At 44.9% G+C, this 23,582-nt stretch overlaps 1 long non-coding RNA gene across 1 annotated transcript; it reads left to right on the forward strand.

The window, feature by feature from the left end:
* The first annotated feature begins 338 nt into the window (after positions 1 to 338).
* Positions 339 to 16,608, forward strand: LOC309339506. Its single transcript, XR_014155424.1, has 3 exons — positions 339 to 387; positions 487 to 516; positions 15,951 to 16,608. It is a non-coding gene; the product is annotated as an uncharacterized lncRNA (long non-coding RNA).
* The last annotated feature ends 6,974 nt before the right edge of the window (positions 16,609 to 23,582 follow it).

Raw genomic sequence — 23,582 nt, forward strand, 5'->3', positions numbered from 1 at the left:
AGAGAGAGAGAGAGAAACAACAGCTCTATCAAAACAGAAACATCCTGTGAACAGGAAATACGCAGACTCTGTGACTCACAAAGCCTGCTCCCTTTTAAAGTGGAACGGAAATATCCTAACAGATTCTTTGTTTGTTTGCTGTCATGAGATGCTGCAATGCGATGTTGAGTTGCCTTCCCTTTTACCCATCGGCCTGGCTTTCATTTTTGCTCCTGGATGAAGTATAAGGCAGTGAAGAAAGCAAACACAATGGGAGTAATTATGTTCAGAAAGGAGCTGCAAAGACAATACACCCGTCGGAAAGGCATGATATGGGCATTCTTCCATTTAGATTGAATGGCGTGTAAACATTGATTGCCACATTTTAACCAAATAATATGAGATGAGGTGCAGAGAAATACAGATAAAGTTGGTTTCAGTTAGGAATAATGAACTGCCAAGAGACTGACGGAAGTCCATTCATTTAGACTAATAATATGAGATGAGGTGCAGAGATGGGCAACTGACATGATCAAGGTAATGGTCCACCATTCATCACCATTCATGGAATGTGGGCAGAGGAGGACAACTAAGGTCATCAAGGGTCTGGAAACCAAGCCTTATGAGGAACAGCTGAAGGAGCTGGGTATGTTTAGCCTGGGAAAGAGGAGACTGAGAGGAGATATGATAGCCATCTTCAAATATCTCAAGAGCTGTCATGTGGAAGAGGGAACTAGCTTGTTTTCTCCTGCTCTGGAGGGTAGGACTTGAACTTGAAAAGAGATTCCGACTAAACATCAGGAAGAACTTCCTGGTGGAGCAGTCTTTCTCAGGAGGTGATGGGCTCTCCTTCCTTGAAGGTTTTTAAGCAGAGGTTGGATGGCCATCTGTCATGGATGCTTCAGCTGAGATTCCTGCATTGCAGGACTAGATTCTTGAGGTCCCATCCAACCCTCCAACTCTATGTTTCTATTCAAAATAAAACTGAAGAGGTTGTGGCCTATTTTGTTAAAAAGAGATAGAGAGTAATGAAGCCTGGGTGTCATGGAGACAGTGAGAAGAGAGAGGAAATTGTTTCTCACACACAGTCTGCCTTCAACTAGTGGTCAAGCAGTTAATGTTGCCTGTGCCATGCTGCAGAAAACTCTTCCCGTAGAGATTCAGCAGCCACCCTGTTAACTTCCAGGCTTCTCATAAAGGCCTTTTATCCCGACAGGCCTAATCAGTTCTGTCTGTTTGCTTGCTCAAGCTCAGCCAATCATTTTTATTTTCATAGTATTTTATATTCTGTTGCATGCATTGCTGTGCACCGCTTTGATATGGCATATAAGTGGCTTATAAACATTTGTATAAATAATACTACAACTCGGGTCCATACATTGGATAGGTTGAAACAAAGCATACCATACCACTATCAGATACTAGTGATACTATAAGCTTATCTGGCTTTGAAAGGGATTAGAGAAATTCATCAATGTCTATTAAGACGTGACAGTTAAATTGGTCTTTTTCCATTTTCTTCTCTAATCAGTATTGCCTCTGATTACTGAACACTGAGAAGACACATTGTGTGATGAGGCCTGCATCCTGTTTGAGATGCCTGGCTGTCTCTTGGTGGAGACCAAAGCTGTGTACACACTATTTTTTGTTGGAAGCTACCCAGGGTGGAAAGCATATAAATTAATAATAATAATAATAATAATAATAATAATAATAATTGAAATAGACCCTCCAAGTGTCCCAATTTCCTAGGGACGTCCCTGATTTAGAGAATCTGTCCCTGTTTCTGATTTCATCCAGGAATGTCCTGCTTTTCCTTAGGATGTCCCTATTTTCATTGGAGAAATGTTGGCGGGTATGAAGTCCACGTGGGTTCAAGCAATACCCAAGGTACTGATTCAGCTTAAAGGTTTTATTGAAGCAGCAGGGGCAAAGCAGCTGCTTATATGTATTTCTGAAGGCCTGGGCCACTCCCACTCTCAACGTGATTGGCTGTCTAAACCCTCAAGCTGCAAATTGTAACCCGGAGCTCAAGAGCCAGTGCCAGTAGCCCAAACCCTGACAGTGCTATGTGATTGGATATCATGTATCGAATCAGAACACAGCACTCAGAATCCTAATCCAGACACAAGCTAAGAGCAGGAGACACATAAGGAACATATGTAACTATCATCATCATCATTATTGGTGGTATTCAGCTAATGAGACCCTTCAGCGGAAACCCTGCAAAAGGACTTCTGCTTGCACAATGGGTCTTTCCCTCCTCTCCTCCTCAACACTCCCCCCCCCCAAAAAAAATTGGCTTGTGGTGGGTGGAACAACCTCCAGAACAGCATGCAGGGGATGAGAGAAGGGATTGTTCCATCTGGCAGGCCAAAATGCATGCCCTAACTGAATGATCACCTCAGTGTGACATTGAATTCCTCACTGTACCTTTAAAGCACGGTCAAAGGCATATTTTCCCCTCAAAGAATTATGGGTACTGTAGTTTACTCCTCGGAGAGTTGCAATTCCCAGCAACCCTTAACAAACTACTATGCCCAGAATTCTTTGAGAGGTGGGAGAGAGGGAATGCCCTTTGAATGTGATTCGAAAGTATGGTAGGTATTGCAGTGTTTACAGTGAGCAGTCTAGGCTGCTCCGCCAACACAATTATCTGTTATTGGTAATATCTATAAAGCTCTGGAAATAGTAAAACATTGACAGGAATGAGTTTTATGGGTGGGAAACGAACGCAGAGGAAGCAGAGGGCATGGGGGAGAATGATGTCTTCCATTCTTTTCCTAGTATTTTCTCTTTTTACTCTCCCAATCAATCTCTTTACTCTCCAAATCAATAATATAAATCAGGGCAGATTTGTGAGGGTTGGGGAAGGCAGAAGCTGCTGCCAGAAATGTAAAGTCAGCTGTAATTCTGCTCCAACATTCTCAGAGTGATTTCTCATGTGGCATCCATCTTCATTGGCGCTCAGAAGCAATAATTACGTCTTGTTCCTGTTTTTTTTGTTTTGTAAGAAATATCATATCTATCTCGCTTTTACCACACCAAGAACCTTGGTACCAGCAAGGATGCAAACCATAGTAAGGTTTCTTCTTCTGCCTCTTTGCTGACACATTATTAGCACTTACCATAGTTATTCCTTATGTAGGTGAGAAAGAGAGTTTTGGATTTGATATCCCGCTTTATCACTACCCTAAGGAGTCTCAAAGTGGCTAACGTTCTCCTTTCCCTTCCTCGCCCACAACAAACACTCTGTGAGGTGAGTGGGGCTGAGAGACTTCAGAGAAGTATGACTAGCCCAAGGTCACCCAGCAGCTGCATGTGGAGGAGCGGGGAATCAAACCTGGTTCACCAGATTATGAGTCTGCCGCTCTTAACCACTACACCACGCTGGCTCTCTGGAAGTGGAAGCATGCATGCGCAGAGGCAGCAAGTAACATAAATAAGCGAAGGAAAGGGGCTAATGGCAAGCAACATTTCTAGCGCATAGGCACACAGCAATACGCTATTGATACAGGGGTAGCATTTATGCACGGGTGTGTCTTGAATACTCAAATTGCAAACACTTTAAAGACTGTGGGCAGAGTTAGTGGTCATGCAGCAACCTTCCATAGGCTGGGTGGGGGGAAAGAATGGGGTATTAAAACAGTAGAAAGGGAAGAAATGGGGGAGAGAATAGGAGGGGGGCAGTGATAGGACAAGCAGAGTTCTGGGGTATTCTACTTCCGCTTCATTAACTATGCAAAAGCCTTTGACTGTGTCAACCACAGCAAACTATGGCAAGTTCTTAAAGAAATGGGAGTGCCTGATCACCTCATCTGTCTCCTGAGAAATCTCTATGTGGGACAAGAAGCTACAGTTAGAACTGGATATGGAACAACTGATTGGTTCAAAATTGGGAAAGGAGTACGACAAGGCTGTATATTGTCTCCCTGCTTATTTAACTTATATGCAGAATTCATCATGCGAAAGGCTCGGCTGGATGAATCCCAATTAAGATTGCCGGAAGAAATATCAACAACCTCAGATATGCAGATGACACAACATTGATGGCAGAAAGTGAGGAGGAATTAAAGAACCTTTTAATGAGGGTGAAAGAGGAGAGCGCAAAATATGGTTTGAAGCTCAACATCAAAAAAACGAAGATCATGGCCACTGGTCCCATCACCTCCTGGCAAATAGAAGGGGAAGAAATGGAGGCAGTGAGATATTTTACTTTCTTGGGCTCCATGATCACTGCAGATGGTGACTTCAGCCACGAAATTAAAAGACGCCTGCTTCTTGAGAGAAAAGCAATGACAAACCTAGACAGCATCTTAAAAAGCAGAGATATCACCTTGCGAACAAAGGTCCGTATAGTTAAAGCCATGGTTTTCCCAGTAGTGATGTATGGAAGTGTGAGCTGGGCCATAAAGATTGTCAAATAATTGATGCTTTTGAATTATGGTGCTGGAGGAGACTCTTGAGAGTCCCATGGACTGCAAGAAGATCAAACCTATCCATTCTGAAGGAAATCAGCCCTGAGGGCTCACTGGAAGGACAGATCTTGAAGCTGAGGCTCCAATACTTTGGCCACCTCATGAGAAGAGAAGACTCCCTGGAAAAGACCCTGATGTTGGGAAAGTTGGAGGGCACAAGGAGAAGGGGACGACAGAGGACGAGATGGTTGGATAGTGTTCTTGAAGCTACCAGCATGAGTTTGACCAAACTGCAGGAGGCAGTGGAAGACAGGAGAGCCTGGCGTGCGCTGGTCCATGGTGTCACGAAGAGTCGGACATGACTAAACAACTAAACAACAACAACAACAAAGGGAAAGTGGGGCATTCTGGAATCAAATCAGATACTGAGACGGCTTCTGTAAATCCGGGACAATCCCTGGAAAATAGGGGCACATGGAGAAAGTGGTTGGCTCCCATAAGCACAGCGGCGTAGCGTGGGTTGTCAGCACCTGGGGCAAGGCAAGTAATTTGCGCCCCATAACCCGGGGCACGGCAAGTAATTTGCGCCCCTAACCCCTAACCTGCCGCCGCTGCCAGCTTCTTCTTGCTGCTGCCTGGGCTGGGGTATTCACAGTTCTACAAATCTTTGGGGCTGGCTTGCTCCATTAGTTTAACTTGGGGTGTGTGTGTGTGTGAGAGAGATTGCAATCGTGCTATGTGCACCGAGAGGGGGGCCACGGTTGCAACGCAGTGGGGGGGGGAGAGAAGAAGAGAAACTAGCAGGAGAACCTTGATTTCCCTCTGCAGCTCTGTGGGGAAGGAGGGCGCAGACTGGGCTCCTTCCTTGCCACAAGATCCTGGCTGCGTGGTGCAATTCGGGAGGCTCGGCTGGTCGGGCCCAGGCCCCGCGGGGCTCCTCCGCGCTCCCCTCCCCCGGCCGGGCGGCGCCTGCAAAGGCTGCGGGTTCCGCTGCACCTCCGTCTCTCTTTCCACTGGTAGCGAGAGCGGGGGGGGGAGGAGGAGGCCACCCGGGAGCCGGAACCGGGCGCCAAATAAGGAGAGCGGGGCGGGCCCGGATCCTGGCCTTGTATGGCGCTTCCCCTCGGCCGCCGTCCAGCCAAGCCCGCGGCGGCGGTGAGGCGATGCCCGCGCAGGGGGGCGCCCACCCCTCGGCCCCCGCCCGGCGCCGCCGCCCCAGCACCTGCCCGCTCCTCCCAAGGGGCCTCCTCTCCCTCCCGCCTCTTCGCAGTAGTCCTCGTGGGGGGGGGACAGGCTCGACTCTCCCCTCCCTCTTGCGCCCCATCCTGCGTGCGATCCTGGCCAGGCTCCGGCTCCAGACCTCCTTGCTGGCGCCTGCTGCTCCCCCTGGTCGCCCAGCCCGACCCCTCCTCCCAAAGGAGCTGAGCCTCGAGGCTCTTCGGTGACTCTGGAGGTGGCGAGCGCCCCCCCCAGATGTTGCGCCCGGTGTGGCCGGCCCCCCCTGCACCCCCACGCTACACCACTGCATAAGCACCCAAAGTTGAGCTAACCATTTGTCTTCCACAAGCACCCATCCTTCTCTAACCCCTCCTTTCTTCCTTGAATGAAAAGAAGGAGTGAAAAGGGCTTTGTTTTGAAGCTGCTGAAGTAGTCTTAACTTTAGGATTGTTTTTTCTTTATCCCTAGCTCAAGTATTTCTCCGTTGCCTTGAGTTGTTTCCCCCCACATTTCTTCTCACTTACAAAGAACCAGTTGGGCACGGCTTTCAGCTACTCTTCTGTTGCATGACTAATCTCTTGCTTGGAAAAATGCTTAAATTGTTTCTTGTCTCAGTTTTTTTTTTTAACTCACTGGCTCAGTCAAGTTCCTTCAAACTGTACTTCTATACATTTCAGATATACAATATTTAACCTGTCAGTGTCTGGGGGTTCTTCTCCCTGTGTTAAAAGAAAGAAGGGGCTTTTTGATGCTTGTCTTTGGAGAAGCTCCTTTGACTGCTTTTAATTCCCTATGAACTATGGAACCAGCCCATATTCCTGGCAGCGGTTTCATCTTTCTATCGGCAAATCTTGTTCTAGCTATTAGAAGTGCATATATTTTACCAATAAGTGAACAATCCACACTTCTTTAGAAAATACGGGCATTAATTGCCACAATTTCTAGCCAATCAGGGAATTCTGCAAGTTCTTAATTTGGTGACAGCTGGTGAACCCTACTCAATGGGTTTTGTAGGATTAGTGCTAGACTGAGGACCATGGAGACATTTGTTTGTTTGTTTGTTTATGGCCCTGATTTGTTTGCATTCTTTGAGGCCTCCTGCTCTGCAAATATCTTGCTGTGATACCCATGGAATAAACTGTAATGAGACGGGATGCTGCTCTGAAAGATCTCTCCATGATTCCCAGTAGCACCATCTTGGTTGTACATAATGACTGACAGAGTGGATCAAAGCAGTTGGACTGGCACATTCCCTGCTGGTGAGAGAACTGGCATTAATGAGTCCGGCAACACCAGACAGACATCTTAATTTCCCACAATACCCTAAACCTAGTGGGGAAAAAAAAAGGTTTTATGTATATAATAAAGGTTCATAAATGTACCAAGCAAACATGTACATAAATATATAAACCACATGTCTGAAGCTGCACAGGAGAAGAGCCATGAAGCCATTTTGACTTCCAAATTGACCAGATGTTTTCTCTGCAAAGTCAAATGGAAAAGCCTCCCCATTGTCTTTTCCTTCACAAATCCTGCCTTAAGGGTATGTCTGTGTATGAACAGGGTGAGCCTGTGACTTGGCTCAGGAACTACTGTAAGTATTTATCATTACAAAAGACTGGCCAGGCTCCTCAGGGTATCAATCCAGTAAGCATTAACAGGTAACTTGCCAGACAGGAGGTAAACAACCCACTCAGATTATGAAGTAAACAACCCACTCAGATTTCTGCTTTAGCCTGCCCTTTCTGTGATGTAGGAATGATGTATCTGGGGGTGGTCTTGGGCTACACCCCTTCTGTGATGTAGGTATGATGTTTCTGGGGGTGGTCTTGGACTCCAAGGTGGGCAATTTAAAATGTCTATATAAGGGCTGGCACACCTTTGTTCTGGGTCCTCCTCCTTCTCCTTCGTGTGAAGAGGGCACCCTGTTGCAACAGTTCAATAAAGATCAGGCTTACTAGCTGCTTTGCTTCTCAATATTTTCTGGTTGGCCTCTGTTCTTATCTCCGATCGATGGAGAACCTGCAAAGGACTCTGTAAGGGCTCTTGTGTCCCCCATAAGGGAATAAGGGCAGATTTTTGTTTATTACACTAGCATTGCTCTGGAGCATTCTGGGAAACTGAAATGGGCTCTTCTGCTGCCACCATTAAGAAAGGCTACAGCTAGAGCCTGGGACAGGAATCAGGGTCAGTGCTGTGGTTCTAACACTAGGCCTTGGAGCAAATGAAAGCACTGCAGGTCAAATCCCTCAAGTCCTCTTATTGGGACACTCAGTATCCTGAACCCTACACACTTATGATGTATCTTTCAGCACCACTTGATGCGTTAGGAGGAGGAGCCATGAAGCTAAATGGTCACTGAGGCGATGAGCTGGGATGAGGACCTCTGTGGGTCTGGCCTTGCCTATCCTATGCCACTCCCTTCAGTCACTGCTAAGCAGCAGCTTAGGAAAGGAAGTGAGAAGGAAGGAAGGAAAGACCCTCCCTCATCTCCACCCTTTTGTTCAGTGAAGCTCAGAAGCTTTCAGGACCCTGCTGTCTGCAAACAGAAAGGACGACAGCATTTGCACCCACCACAGATTTTGTCCCTCTCTCCCTTTTCCCCATTTCCAAGCATTTAAAAATATTCCTATGAACCTTTTGTTCCACTTAATAGATCAGAAAGGTTACTCACAGAAACTTGCTGTTGTAGCTATTTTTGTTACTCTTTCACAGCTTCTGCCTATAGGAGGGATATATATATGTGTGTGTGTGTGTCTTTTACCAGTTTTGCCTTATTCCATATTGAAATGTGAAGATAGTTAAGTAAGCAAAGCAAATGTGAACTCCATCTGCCATTGGCTTTTGTTATGGGCATTAAATGGAATGAGTAAGTTCTTTATAATGCTTTGCCTTCAAAAGCTTCAGACATGACACCTCATTCAGGTGCTACAAATGTGCTGAAGCCTGATAGGGCCAAGAAGGAAACACTGGGACTAAACATTTGCATAGGCTACGCAGAATATGACCTCTTATAAGCAAACTCTTGATTCAAAGGATAGAATGTAGTATATTGAACTCTAAATATAGCACCACTGCTTGAAAGAGCAGTTGTATACTCTTATTTTGCAGGGACTAGGGGCACACTGCTGTTGCTACTCCAGTGGAACATCTGCTATACCAGATGCATGTTCAGCTCTGGAAGGAGGAAAACACGCAACTAAAAAATGCAAATGTGGTAGGAAAATGAGAGGCATGCCACTTGTGTCCCTGGAAACACTTCCAGCAAGTGGCGTAGCATGGGGGAGCCACAGGGGCAGTTGCCCCAGGCACAAAATTATTAGGGAGCACAAAATTTCAACAGTCAGTGTTGCCTCAATACAGCTGCATGCAGTGGCGGAGCAAGCTGATTAGGCGCCTGGGGCCCTGTGCAAAGAAGTTTCCCTTAATATCATGCATTTTTGTGTCTAACATGCACTTTTCTGCACATTTTACCCAAGTATATCCCCCTCCCCTCTCCATTGCTTGGCTGGAGATCTGCATTGTAGAATTTGGAGTCAATTTCAAAGGATTGCTTTGTTTTCTTTAGTTCTCATGCTGTTATAGAAAATGTGAATTATTTGTAAGGTCAGGAAACTGAATCAAATTTCTCCCCATTTCTAAGGGAAGGTCACCGTGGCTTCTGTCTCCAGCTAGGGGACTAAGGCCTAAGTAGCTCATTGCCACCTCCCTCTGAGCAAGAAGGCTAAAGAGGCCTTCTGTATGTAACAGCCTGTTAACAACTCGCCTCTTTGTTCTGGTACTGACAAATTGTTCTCCCTCTTCTTCCTTCTCCCTCCACTCGACTTCCTTTATGTGTCTTATTTTGATTTCTCTACAATGCTTAGTTAATGTGGGTGCTCTAGAAATAGATAAGTGACTCACTTTTCATCTCCTTAAGAGTAGCTCGCTCTGGCAGGCTGAAACTCTCAAACAGGGAGATAAAATCATCCAGTGAATGGTCCACTAACATGTTGTCTGAATCTACCCCTTCTCATTCATCATCATTAGTGATAGGTAAGTTCCCCTCTACTTGTTCCAGAATATAATTAGTAATTGCCAGCTTTTTCTGTGAGGACTCAGAAACAAGCTTGTGTCTTTCCAAGAGCTTTCTCCTAGGTCTTAATGTTGGCGCTTTCGTGCTGCTGTCACTACACACATCAATCTGTCAATAATTTTATTTGTGTGCCGCCTTTCCAAAGTGAAAACAATGCTCAGAGCAGCTTACAGCATACAAAACAGCAACAACTCAGGATTTTGAAACTTAACAAAAGTGGTCATAAACAAATAAAACATCAAAAAGGACACAACCAAACTGAACAACCACCACACAAATCACAAGATCCAAAATCAAGACACAAAAAATCAATAGCAACAAACCCCTGCGAACAAGAACACAGCCCAAGAGTCTATTTAGCAGCCTCAGCTTTTGTAGTCGGAGTCAGTCAGGGCCCGGCCCTCCCAGGCAAGGTGGAAAAAGGCCTGCAAGGCAAGAAGCAGGACTTCCAGAACTCACAGCCAAGATGGTCCACACTTTACCACATTGACACATGGGAACTGTAGTTCCCAACACTGGTCATTGTGGAAAGCTTCTTGGGAAATTCAACTCCCCCCCCCCAACACCAATGGAAATATACCCTGGGACAAGAGAAGGGTCAGGTCACAATGCAGGATCTCAAGCAACCACGTGCAATGTCGGCAAGAAACAAAGGCCTGTTACGGATTGCGAAAATGCATGGACTGGGTGTGTGACTGCATCTGCTGGCCCTGATGTTGTATGCACCCCTCCCCTTCACCTGGATGGCCACGTGTTGAGAGAAATGAAAGCGAAGCCTACCATCAGCGCTAGCCCAAGACATTTTGGCACCCGAGGAGAACTGGAGGTGATGGTCTGAAAGAAACTTCGCTTTATCTGAAAAAAAAGTACAAAACCAGACTTCTACGCTGTCAGGAGTGGAGGTCAGGAATAAATCACACGGCGTCAGTGAAGTTAACTCTTTATTCAAATAAAGAAGACAGCTCAGAAGGCCAGGTCTAGTGAGCACAACAACTCTTCCTGGTAGATTTTGCCGCTATGAGGCAGTTGTGGGGGCTGAGGGTCTCTAATTTTCCTCCTCCCCTGGATCCCTCCCAAGCAATCTGAGACTTCATCGCCTTATCTGTCTCTGCTCCACCTCTTCATACCACTTCTGGACCTGTGAGATCAGGGATGAGGGGAGCTGGTTGCAGCAGGAGGGGGAGCAGCCAGCCTCCTCTTCTGCCCCTGATTTGGAACGTCTCTCTGCCACAGACTATCCCTGCTCACCGAACCTGTTACCTCTTCACCTTCCAACACCTCCTCCTCCCTGTCTTCCTCCTCTTCTCCCTCTGACCATTCATTGTCACCCCCACCGCCAACCCCCTGGCTCTGAGCCTTCTTCCCTTGGGGTTTCCCCAGCTGTTGCCTCCCACCCTTCTTCTGCAGCCAGCCAGTCTATGACATGAGCATAACTCCAATACATGCCGCCCTGTAGCCCCCCCTCCCCCCGCCCACATGAAGCACACACCGCAGGGAAAGGAGAGGGCTCGTTCATTTACAATACCAGTAAAGAATGTGTATTCCATGTAAACAAACATGCTGCAGCTCCTTTGATGCTTGTTGGGCTGCTGTTCATATAAGGCAAGGTGACAAGACAGCAGGGGCACAGCGGGGGGGGGGAGAGAAGCGACGGCAGCAGAGACAGCAGTAGGTGGATGCACAGCCCTCCCAGAGGGTCCAGATGTGCCGCTGGAGGAATTTGCTTCACTCTGCATCACATGGCACTTGACTGCCATGCACAGCTGGATTTACATAGGTTATTAATACAACCAGGAGCCCTGTTCACACAGGACTCTTCAAGGTGTGGGAGCACACATAGGATTTGCCGATATCTGTGTATGGATTTTTAGGGCTGTGTGGTGTGAGAGGTCAAAGGTGAGGCTAGGAAGTGAAGCTGCACCACTTTCGAAGGATTACCCGGTAGAGTGTTGACCTAAATAGACAAGATACACACCAAACAAAAGCCTCCTTAGTCCTAAGGGTCTGGTCAAGTAGTTCACAAAAATCAAAGAGAGCTTCAGCGGGAGGAAGAAGTTGGTGTGAAACACACCTGTCATTTGATGTCTTTGTAGCTGACACCGTTTCAAAGAAACCAATGAAAACTGCAATACGGGTATGAAGTTTAATCTTCTTTCTGTACATGCACCTTCAAGGCTTCACCTTTGTGCATCTGGACTGCTTTACACTGACGACACAAGAAGTTGCCTAACATCTCGCTTTTATGTTCTGAACTTTTGCAAGGAATGTCACTTGCTAAGTAGCTAGGGATGCGCGAGGAATTCAATCACTCCGTATTTTGGAGTGAACTGACTTGGTTCTGCATTTTCTGGATTAATGTGCAGATATAAATTTGTTTTTTTAGTAGTAGTATTATTATTATTATTATTATTATTATTATTATTATTGGTGGTATTTCTATGCCACCCATCTGACTGGGTTGCTCCCGCCACTTTGGGCAGCTCTCAACAAAATATTAAAAACAAAATAAAACATCAGTCATCAAAAACTTCCTTGAACAGGGCTGTCTTCAGATGTCTTCTAAAAGTCAAATAGTTGTTTATCTCTTTGACATCTGATGGGAGGGTGTTCTACAGGGTGGGTGCCACTACTGAGAAGGTCCTCTGCCTGGTTTCCTGTAGTTTCACATCTCACAGTGAGGAAACTCCCAGAAGGCACTGGCGGAGGAAGAGGAGTGCGGGGGGAGTGCACCGCCCCCGGCAGCATGATCCTGATGGGGTGCCATTGCGGCTGCCCCCCTGCCCGCGCTGGGCGTCATGCCCCCCATGTGGTGTGCCACCCCCCATGACACACGCCACACCCCTGCGGGTGGTGCATCACCCCCCCAGGACCCATGCCCCACCCCTGGGACACGCGCCAGCCCTGCCCCCACCTGCTTTCTGCCCCCTGGTGAAGCTCTGCCACTGCCAGAAGGCTCTCAGAGCTGGAGCTCAGTATCTGGGCTGAACGGTGGAGGTGGAGATGCTTCTTCAAGTATACAGGGTTGGGGCCCTTTGGGGCTTTAAAGATCAGCACCAACACTTTGTGGTTTTTTTTTGTTTTTTTTTTTTGACGCAGAATATAAATATTTATTAACAATTTTAAATACAATACAAAAGAAGAAACAATATAACATGTATCTTAACATAATTTCTTAACTTCTTTGGACTTCCTCACATCTCCCGCTCCTGCGTTCCTCACACAAAAATTTTTTTTTCCAGCAATTTATCGCCTTGTTTCCAATCTTATTATCTAATTTTCCCATGTTTTTTCTCTAATTTTAGATATCCTTTGTTCAAATCCTAAGAATTTAAATGTAATCTAATAATTATCCAAAAATTTATCTTTTCTTAAATCTCACTTATCTTCATAACACCATCTAACTTAGTGGTGCCAGATTATTTATGATCTAGCATCCTTCTTAACATTCATACAATTTCCAATATTTTTGTAGGTAAATCCCGAATTTCTTCCAATCTTCCTCAACTGTCTCTTCTCCCAGGTCTCGGATTCTGCCGGTCATCTCGGCCAGTTCCATATAGTCTATCAGTTGCATCTGCCATTCTTCCAGTGTGGGTAAATCTTGGGTTTTCCAGTGCTTAGCGACGAGTATCTTTGCTGCCGTTGTTGCATACAAAAAAAATGTTCGGTCCTTCTTTAACACCCTCTGGCCGACAATACCCAGGAGGAAGGCCTCTGGTTTCTTAGGGAAGGTATACTTAAATACCTTTTTCAGCTCATTATATATCATTTCCCAGAAAGCCTTCACTCTAGGGCAGGTCCACCAGAGGTGAAAGAAAGTTCCTTCACTTACTTTACATTTCCAACATTTATTATCGGACAAATGGTATATTTTTGCAAGTTTGACTGGGGTCATGTACCATCTGTATATAATTTTCATAACATTTTCTTTCAAAGCATTACATGCAGTGAAGTTCAGCCCAGTGGTCCACAACCTTTCCCAGTCCTCAAACATGATATTGTACCCAATGTCCTGTGCCCACTTTATCATAACCGATTTTACCGTTTCATCTTGTGTGTTCCATTTTAACAGCAAGTTATACATTCTTGAAAGTACCTTAGTCTTAGGTTCTAACAATTCCGTTTCCAGCTTAGATTTTTCCACCTGGAACCCTAACTTTTTGTCAAGTTTAAAAACTTCCTTAATCTGAGCATAGTGTAACCAATCTCGCACTTTATCTTTCATTTTCTCCATACTCTGCAATTTCCAATTATCTCCGTCTTTTTCTAGTATTTCCCAATACTTTGGCCAATTGGCCTCCATATTAAGTCTTTTTCGGGCCTTAGCTTCCAATGATGAAAGCCACCTTGGAGTTTTATTTTCCAGTAAGTCTTTATATTTTGTCCAGACGTTAAACACTGCTTTTCTGACAATATGGTTCTTGAAAACCTTGTTAATCTTAACCTTGTCATACCATAGATATGCATGCCCAGCACCAACACTTTGAACTGTGCTCAAAAACATACCAAGAACCAGTGTAGATCCTTTAGGACTGATGTTATATGGTTCTGGCGGCTGCTCCCAGTCACCAGTCTAGCTTCCGCGTTCTGGATTAGTTGTAGTTTCTGGGTCACCTTCAAACGTAGCTCCATATAGAGCACGTTGCAGTAGTCCAAGTGGGAGATAACCAGAACATATACCACTCTGATGAGACAGGGTAGGTAGGGTTTCAGCTAGAGTACCAGATGGAGCTGGTAGACAGTCGCCCAGGTTGCAAAATTAACCTGCGCCTCCATGGACATTTCCTTGCATACTTATAGTATTAATTCAGGGTGCATTTAAGGTCTCTATAAGCAAATAACAGGTCTTGCCAGCTTCTGGAAAGCCTGGCTGCTGCTGGGATCTACTAAGGTTACATGGAAAATGGAGTCCCAAATGCCCATGGGACCAACAATACATCTATATATGCTATTATTAAAAAAAAGGGCTACTCCATAGGACCAAATCTTAAAACTGTAAGTAGTGTATTTAGTGCTTTTTAAAATAAGACAAAAAATGCAATTTAAACTGGAAACAAGATGGACAGACTTGTAAATTAACAAATTCAAAAGTGACAGGGGCAAGAAGGACACCTAGCCATTCATCCCTGTTTGTAACTCATCAGTGAAGGTGGGATAAATTTGCATTTCATACCAGCTAATTGGAAGCTCCGGCAACATCACTTAATCACTGTGCAGATCAGTGTATGACTGGAATGACAGATAAGAGCCTAGAAACAAGTTGTAGGGTGTATGTACTTGTGTAGGGCCTGAAATTCTGAAATCTGCACTATCTATATTCAAAGGTTATCTACTGAACTATTCATAAAACAGCATACTTTTGAATCATGCTAGGAGTGGATTTCTTTTATTATTATTATTTTGCTATGGAGACATAATTAAATCAGATAATATTGTTGCACGTGGAGAGGAGCTGCTAAGATGCGGTCTAAATTATTTATCAATAAAGTGTCCAACTGCAGAAGGTAAGCATTTTTAAAGCCTTAATAATAAAAAAGAGAGAGATAATCTCAGAATGGTATATTCAACAAAGTCCTCCCTCGCTCCATCTCCCACGAGAAAAAAGGAGACTTCATTTAACAACCATGTGTTATTTTGCTTATCTGTTTATTACCATATTACTTTGATTTGTAAGGCAGATTGTAAACACTTGTAAGATTATGAAAATATTTTCTCTCTCTCCTCGTCACGCTGAAGCACTGGGATGTTTTGCATCGTGAAGACAGGGAAAGGCATGAACAGAAGCATTATTATGCCCTGATCCATCTTCCACCTACTGCTTGATCACAATTTTTATCATTGCAAAAGTCAGCAGGAAAGCCATCAAAGCTAATGCACCTCCAAAACATTGTTGAACTACCAGGTTTTTGGTTTTTTTAATGCCCCTTCCCAAAAAGTTAATTGGACTTAGCAACATTAGGATGGTTGCTAAAATATAGCTAATAGGATTGGGCTCACTAGGCGTCTGTAGGCTTTTATTACTGAATCTTCATTTGATTATAAGAATGTAATATTGAAGGAAATGCTGATGAATAAACATTATGGGTCAAACCCAGAATTAATCATGCTTGGTGTACACACATTGAAATCAATGGGACTTAAGTTAGGGTCCTCTAGATGACTTGTTCATTGAGTGTTCTTCCTGATTTGCTTGCACAAAGGTTATACAAAATTAGATTACATCCGGTCTATAATGACCATCCTTTCTTATTTGTTTGTAGGGAAGTTATGTGATGAGTATTTCTCCCGTAGCGGCAGAGACAGAGAACTGGGAACTGGGAACTCTTCACTTGTTGCACTGCTACTGGAGTTTGAGAACCGGGCTAACAAGTTCCCAGGAGCAACAACAAAGCGAAATATTTTATCATTTACCTATTCAACCAGATCAGACCCTTTATTTAACATTTCTCATTTGATCTCCGCCTTCAGAAGACCCATTCATATTTCAAGACCTTTTCATAAACTTTCCAAAGAATGAACTGTACCAGATGTATTCCAGCTGCGGCTGAATATGCTGTGTCTGCTCAACCCTGAAATGATCTTTTTTAGATGTGAAAATAACATGCTTCAACAGAGCTGAGGCATAAATACACAAATGACCAAGGATGGGAAAGTGCCTGCAAAACAAAATGTTTCCATTATCCATTAGAGTGTTTTCAGAGTTTCCTGAATGAGACCCAGATATTGACTCAAATAGATGGTGCACTTCAGCCACATGAATAATATGTGCTCTTTTTAGATGACAGACAGGCCCGCGGAAGTAATTCGGGTGCACATTTCATTTGCAATTCTGCTTCCTGCTCTAATGAGGCATCTTCATCATGTACAGCAGCGACGGAGGGGTGGCCATTCACATGCTGCAGGAATACAACTCCCATCAGCCCCAGAAAACATGGCCAGTTGTCAGGAGTGGTGGGAATTGTAGTCTAACAGTATCCAGAACACTGGATTAACCACCTTGAGCAGCAAAAGTGGACTGCACAAAAATAACTAATAAACATAATCAGATATTGACATTACATCCTACTGTCCTTTTTTCTAGAATTATACACACACACTTGTGTATTTGGTTTGTTATGGCCTTGTGTCTCACTCTGTAATATAATATGACGAGGCCATAGCAAATCAAATGCACAACAGCTTTGTAAACTACATGAAGCCAAAGAGCTGAAATGCAGCACTGATTAGGCCACAGTTATTTTTTCTTAGATCAATACTCTAAAGTCTAAAGTCTAACACATGCTCCAAGGCCACATTAAGGGAATTTAAGCTAACGATAGCTGCAGAAGCTGAAAAAACTGCCACCCTATTTTGAAATAACTCTGTCACGTTTGAGTCAATACTTCTATTCAACGCTGACACCTTGTAGCTGAGCGTGAGGATTCAAAGAAAGAGCTAAGAACAATTTTAAACTAAGAAGCTGAAAGGGGCGGGGCGGGGCGGGGGGTGGAAACTGAAGAAACAAAACAGGAATTCTGAACTGACAGGACCCAAGAAAACAATTTTCCCTGCAGCGCTGATATGGAATGTGAAGTACATAAACATGAATGACATTCAGCACATGGTCTGTGGCTTTTCCCAATCAGCTGACTTCAGATAAATGCACCAGGTCCCACTGGTTTGATTGCTGGGTGCTGGGAATGTGGCTTTTAATGCTGATGATCGCCAAGTCAAGATGTTCTTTTTATTTGTTCATCACATGGTTTGCTCTCCAGGGCTACCAACACGAAAAGAAAAACAACCCCACAACTTCCACCAATTCCTTATTTTCACCACACAAAGATTTAGTCCTGTATTGACCAGCCAGATAAAGGCCACAATGCGAGTAACATTTAGCATGTTGAGCAGGGGAACTGTTCACTTTCTATTTTATGCTTGTTTGACGGCCCAGGGTGCACTCACACCCCTGCCCCGAGCTTTGCAGAAACTCTCCTGACTTCTCCAGATGTTTTGCTTGAGGGAAGGGATCATCACCTTTGCTCTGAAGTCGAGTATACATGGCAGTTTCAATTAATATAATCCAAAGCACTGTAACAGACGAACCCTATGCTCGACTGCTCTAGATTCTAGAGCAGCAGACTCCTTTATGGATACAAATTCTAACCTAAGCATCAGGTGACTGTTTATTGTCTTCCTCCAGGCTCTTTAGCTCTGCTGCTTTCTATTCTCTTAAAGGTAAAGGTAAAGGGACCCCTGACCATTAGGTCCAGTCGTGGACGACTCTGGGGTTGCGGCGCTCATCTCACTTTATTGGCCAAGGGAGCCGGTGTACAGCTTCTGGGTCATGTGGCTAGCATGACTAAGCGACTTCTGGCGAACCAGAGCAGTGCATGGAAATGCCGTTTTCCTTTCCGCTGGAGCAGTACCTATTTATCTACTTGCACTTTGACATGCTTTTGAACTGCTAGGTTGGCAGGAGCAGGGACCAAGCAACGGGAGCTCACCCCGTCGTGGGGATTCGAACCACCAACCTTCTGATCGGCAAGTCCTAGGCTGTGTGGTTTAACCCACAGCTCCACCCCCGTCCCTTTCTATTCCCTTAAGAATGCATATAAAGTCATTTGGGAATATTTTGGTGCACCCCACATTTTTATGGCTGGTCTTGGACAGCGACACGCCTGATGCTACGTGAATCTGACTGTAGCAGACCTCCCAAATGTCCCTATCTTCCAGGCACAGCCTTGGATTTAGAGAAGCCATCCCAGTTTCTGATCTGATCCCAGGATGTCCTGCTTTTCCTTAGAATGACTCTATTTTCATCAGAGAAATGACAGTATGGAGTTATCTGACTCCCAAGCCCTGTATGGGGAAGGTGGTGTTGTTGTTTTAAAAAATGTTTAAAGTTTTATTTTTATATATTTTGGAAAGGGTGTTGGGGGTGTGTGTGTGTGCCTCTTTCCACTGGTAAATAGACCACTTTCCCCACATGAACAGCAAATGGGGAGAATGGGTGTCACGGTCCGGTTTACGTCGGGACTGGGGGCAAGATGGCAGAGTGGGAGCAGGAACGGGAGTTGGGAAGCCAGGAGTCAGGAAGCCAAGGGTCTGAGGGTCAGAGAGTCGGGAGTCAAGAAGCCAAGGGTCTGAGGGTCAGGAAACCAGGAGTCAAGGAGCCAAGGGTCCAAGGATCAGGAAGCAAGGAGTCAAGAAGCCAAACGCAGCAAGGCAGGAAGCGTGTTGCTGTGGCAAAGAGCCAAAGGGAAATGCTGACCTTATACCCCTTCCCGGCTCTTGCCACCAGGTGCTGTGAGTTACCAATCGGCCTCACCTGTGCGGCTGCACCTTGCCTCTTCAGAACAAACTTAGGAAAGCCCCAATCCTGCGAAGCCCTACCGGTCACAGGGCCTGGCTCCTGCACACACTCCTGGCAATGGGCTTTCTCCTGCTCTTCCTGTACATTTTCATTCTGCAGTGGTGGCATCATGACAACCAGGACAGGGTACGTAAAGAGCAAAACAATGGGTGGGTTGGAAAGCCCAGAATCACTCCCTACCTCACTATCTGCCTAGCAGCCCCACAAGCATTCCATTTTTTAAAATCCTATATTCCATCGATCTCATCTGTGGTTTTTGTGCGAATGCATGAATAAAGACCCTCAACGTCGGCTGTGCTTTAAAACTCCAACACACCAGCAGACAGAGAAAACCCTTTGACTTTATAAAACTCTTCGCTTTATGTCCCTGGTTCACAAACACTCCTACTACATCAAAATGGCACCTCTGCTTAGGAATCTTGATTGAGGGAGTAGAAGGGTGTTTAAGAGCTTTCAGAGGGATGCTTGACAAATATCTCACTGGGCTTGCGGGGCATGTGGCTGGTTCTTCAATTTTTTCTCCTTTATTGATTGATGTCTTCAGCTTGGACACTGCGCCCTTGATGGGAGTAGAGAAAAGGAAAATCCCTTCAGATTGAAGTCCTGATTGTCTACCTGTTTGGAAGAAATCCCTTGACTTTGGAATTTAAACTCTTGAAATCCTACTGAGAGCTTGGAAATCCACTAACAGGGCTTCCACTATAACAAGTGGTTCGGGGATTTTGCTTTCTGTTGATGTAGGGGCCAAAAGGAAAGGAAGGAAGAGAGTCTGAAGCTTCCCTTATTGTCAATAAAGCATTATTCTTACCTAGGCCAGCAGATACAAACAGAGAAGTATATCTACCGAAAAGTTTTTATGATTCTGCTGTGTTTGCAGTCGTGATTAACATAAGCCACTCTGGACACAGTGTTAATTATGTGTTTTCTCTCAAAGATACTGATTAAAATACATTTACATATTTTAATGCTTTCTTCAAATAATTAAACTTTTAAAAAATCCAAACAGAGAATAAAACTCATCACACATTTCATTTAAGACTTGGCAGAGATATTCAAGGTTTTTTTGGTGGGTTTTTTTTAAAAGAAAAAAAAATACTAGCCAGCTGAGGTCTCAGGGCACAATATGAAAAGAATAGCTCAGCTATAAATGTGAGCTAAGAGAAACGGGGAGGAAGATGGAAGAAAATGAACCCTGTAAATAAAACAAGCTATTGAAGTCTGTGTATTTCTTTGCACTTAAAAGTTATCTTCAGAATCACTTGGCATATTGAGAGGGCTGATACAAATGTTTTAGATGATTTGATTTCTCCAGCATCTTATTTACTATCCGTATTTATTATGCAAATCAGCACACGCATACAAGAAATCCAGAAATGCAGGAGAAACACTTCTCATTGAAATAAGTGGGTTTCTTGCTGATGAACAAGACAGCCGTTTGCATTTCCTTCATTGAGACATTAGGGCCTTTAGGAATGAGTTTCTTTTGTTTATTTTACAGTTCATTGGAATGGAAAGCAATTTGTCTCAAACATTACTAGGAGCCATCAGACAACGAAAAGAACGCTGCCATATTTCAGGATCTATAAAGTATTTTGGGGGGAAGCTATGTCACTTGACTGAGGGCTCATCTACTCTTCCTATGGCCGGGAAAGCCCACAGTTTAGTGAAGAATCGGAAGAAATGGCATTTGGATTTCCCACTGATTGCTGTTGTTCGATTTAGCACTAAAGAATGGATTTTCAGGGGGAAAGAAGCAGAGAGAAAGCAAAACTGTTCAGACCCATGCTGTTTTGGCAGGGGCGTCGCATGGGGAGGAGTAAAGGGCTATGGCCCTGGGCACAGATTTTTGAGAGGGCACAAGGCTCCCACACTTGGCTAGCCATGCCCTGGGACAGGCCTTCAGGGCTGGGGCAGTGGTGGAGCCTCCTTCCCCTCGTGACCACCGATCAGACACCTGCACACATTGCATCCCTGGGCTGGCCAAGAGGGAGGGAGGGGGAGGGCACCGCCCACCGAGGAGAGGCAAGAGACTCTGGTAGCTGCCTCCTTATTTGTGAATGGGGCACCATAGCCCTCAGGTCTGTGCTTGCTGCACGGCTGCTTTGGGCCACTTTCTCCCTCCCCTCGCTGTCAGCTCAAACCACTGCAGCTTGGTGGGTGGTGAGGGCTTGTGCTGGTGTGGCCAGGCTCCAAACTCTGGCATATGCACGGGCCTCGGTGTCAGGGACTGGACAGAGGAGGAATGGTGGAGACTGCCTCCCCAGCCTGACCCTTCCAGAGAAGAAGACAGTTCAGAATTACAACAGGGGTTTGAGGGAGGTCACAGCTCAGAGGAAGATGAGGGGGAAAGCTGGGAATTAATGGGAGAGGAGGAGGAGGCAGAGCCAGAGCAGTGGCTGACACGTTATTGTTGGGATGCGTCCAAGGAAACGGGCAATTGGCAGGCCCCCAGCTGGCCCCAGCTCACCAGCCAGCAGCCAGGTGATCTCTGGTCCTTGGATCAGCATGTAACTGCGACTCGAGTTTCATGAAACCTTCAGAAACTGAGCACGCAAGCCAGCAGAGATCAGAACTCAGAGGCTGTGTAAAGCGTATTTACGTATAGGGATGGGGGTGGCGCTGTGGGTTAAACCACAGAGCCTAGGACTTGCCAATCAGAAGGTCGGTGGTTCGAATCCCCGCAACAGGGTAAGCTCCCTTTGCTCTGTCCCTGCTCCTGCCAACCTAGGAGTTTGAGAGCATGTCAAAGTGCAAGTAGATAAATAGGTACCACTCCGTCGGGAAGGTAAACGGCGTTTCCGTGTGCTGCTCTGGTTCGCCAGAAGTGGCTTCGTCATGCTGGCCCCATGACCTGGAAGCTGTAGGCCGGCTCCCTCGGCCAATAAAGCGAGATGAGCGCCGCAACCCCAGAGTCGGTCACGACTGGACCTAATAGTCAGGGGTCCCTTTACCTTTACCTTTAAAGTGTATTTACAGGCATTTTATTCAGCATCGGGACAAAGGAAAAACATGTTTGCTCCCCTTCATGTCCAAGCAAAAAGCATAAGGAAAAGCTATATACACACAATGGAAGTTCCCAGCAGGCTGTGCTGGAATGTAAACAGACATGTGATATACAACAACTCTTAAGGTGGAATGGAATATCGTAACAGTTATCACTAGAAAGCTTTCCGGACCCACCATCTCCCAGAACCTGGCGGGCCTTGAAAGTAGGAGAGCAAAGAACTCAGAGACAGATGGCCCTAAGTGGCAACCATTTAGGGGATGATGAATGAGGAAGTGGGTGAAAAGTAGGGTAGAGATTTACTTGGGACAATGTCATTATTCTGAGAGGCTTCATTCCCAAGCCTCTCTCTGTGAATATTGAATAAAAGCAGATGGTAAGGACTTTTCCTTGTCATGTCCGTTCCTGGCAACCTACTGTGGGAGTTGGTTTCTCTGCCGCCTGACACTCGGGCACTGAGAGCATGCAGTGCACCACTGTTTCTAGGTAAGGGAGAAGCAGAAGTGTGGATGACCCCTGAATGGCAGTCTGAAGCTTTGGCTCTGATGATTAGGTGAAAAGCCATAGCACATGCTTTCGGTGCAAAAAAGCATATATTAAAACCAGGAGTTGAAGTCATTTTATAAGCTCCACCTGGATTGATCTTTTGCTTGTTTCTAGAGCAATAGGGCTCACAGACCTCTGACCCAATCTCTAGGGTATGAGGTTAAATCTCAAGAGATGCTTTATTGATTCACTTGTTTCAGAAGCTGATGATAGCTGACCCAGCAGGACTGGTTAGGTATGTATATGGTTTTGTGTACGGTTGACGTTTTTAAGATTTCAGGCCTTAAATCTTACAAGCTATGACATCTCTTCATGCTTCTGATGTTTTTTTTATTGCTGGAAGCATACAGCTTGATCCCTTGCAATGGCAAGTTTCTTCTGTTTTTAATCCTTCTGAAAGGTGTGAATTGCTGTTGAGAACTATTGAGAGAGAAATCAGAGAAAAATATTGCTAGCAGTACCCTGGGTTCATCTACTTCTAGAGCATTTCTAGCAAGACAGGGGAGGGGTGAAGTATGAATTGCTGAAGGTTCAGATTGCATTTCATTGTCAATCTACCAAATTCATACTTCCCAAAGCAGTACACAAATGGGAATATAGCTATCTGTTGAAATTCACACTTTTCTGAATTTTGCGATGCAATTCTCAATCTAAAATGCATTGAAAAAGGCACATATTAGGGAAATTAATGTACAAAATTGTATAACAGTGGAAATCACTTGCAAAGATGCATACATCAGATAACTTTGCATACAAACCTGTGTACGATTAGAGACATGCACACAAAAATGTGTAACATTTTCAAGCTTTTTTTAAAAAACGAAATCTCAAACTGATGCAGAAATAGAGCAGACTAAACTTAATACTGGTAAATTGAAATAACCGAAAGGAACAAAAATGGACAGATTTATCCACTCTTAGCTACATTTAATTCTGTAACAAAACCTAAGCAAATGTAACAGAAACAATTTCAGATTCTTTCTCCATTTA

The sequence above is a fragment of the Podarcis erhardii genome, assembly GCF_964252035.2.
Source record: "Podarcis erhardii genome assembly, chromosome: 3".
Classification (NCBI taxonomy): Eukaryota; Metazoa; Chordata; class Lepidosauria; order Squamata; family Lacertidae; genus Podarcis; species Podarcis erhardii.